The sequence below is a fragment of the Austrofundulus limnaeus genome, unplaced genomic scaffold, assembly GCF_001266775.1.
Source record: "Austrofundulus limnaeus strain Quisiro unplaced genomic scaffold, Austrofundulus_limnaeus-1.0 Scaffold4171, whole genome shotgun sequence".
NCBI lineage: Eukaryota > Metazoa > Chordata > Actinopteri > Cyprinodontiformes > Rivulidae > Austrofundulus > Austrofundulus limnaeus.
Window position 1 is genome coordinate 1 of NW_013956573.1, and position 707 is coordinate 707.

General features: G+C 53.9%; 1 long non-coding RNA gene across 1 annotated transcript; it reads right to left on the reverse strand.

Annotated features, from left to right (window-relative positions):
* Positions 1 to 322: 322 nt before the first annotated feature.
* On the reverse strand, positions 323 to 681 carry LOC106512086 (uncharacterized). The gene is made up of 3 exons (XR_001309621.1): positions 626 to 681; positions 386 to 419; positions 323 to 341 (listed from the first exon to the last, which is right to left on the reverse strand). It is a non-coding gene; the product is annotated as an uncharacterized LOC106512086 (long non-coding RNA).
* Positions 682 to 707: the final 26 nt, after the last annotated feature.

Here is a 707-nt window from a genome sequence, read left to right on the forward strand (position 1 = left end):
TAATCCTGGACCTGAACCTGAGGGTCTGTAATCCTGGACCTGAACCTGAGGGTCTGTAAACCTGGACCTGAACCTGAGGGTCTGTAAACCTGGACCTGAACCTGAGGGTCTGTAAACCTGGACCTGAACCTGAGGGTCTGTAAACCTGGACCTGAACCTGAGGGTCTGTAAACCTGGACCTGAGGGTCTGTAAACCTGGACCTGCTCCTGAGGGTCTGTAAACCTGGACCTGAACCTGAGGGTCTGTAAACCTGGACCTGAACCTGAGGGTCTGTAAACCTGGACCTGAACCTGAGGGTCTGTAAACCTGGACCTGAACCAGAGGGTCTGTAAACCTGGACCTGAGGGTCTGTAAACCTGGACCTGAACCTGAGGGTCTGTAAACCTGGACCTGAGGGTCTGTAAACCTGGACCTGCTCCTGAGGGTCTGTAAACCTGGACCTGAACCTGAGGGTCTGTAAACCTGGACCTGAACCTGAGGGTCTGTAAACCTGGACCTGAACCTGAGGGTCTGTAAACCTGGACCTGAGGGTCTGTAAACCTGAACCTGAGAGTATGTAAACCTGGACCTGGACCTGAGGGTCCGTAATCCTGGACCTGAGGGTCCGTAATCCTGGACCTGAACCTGAGGGTCTGTAAACCTGGACCTGAACCTGAGGGTCTGTAAACCTGGACCTGAACCTGAGGGTCTGTAAACCTGGACCTGA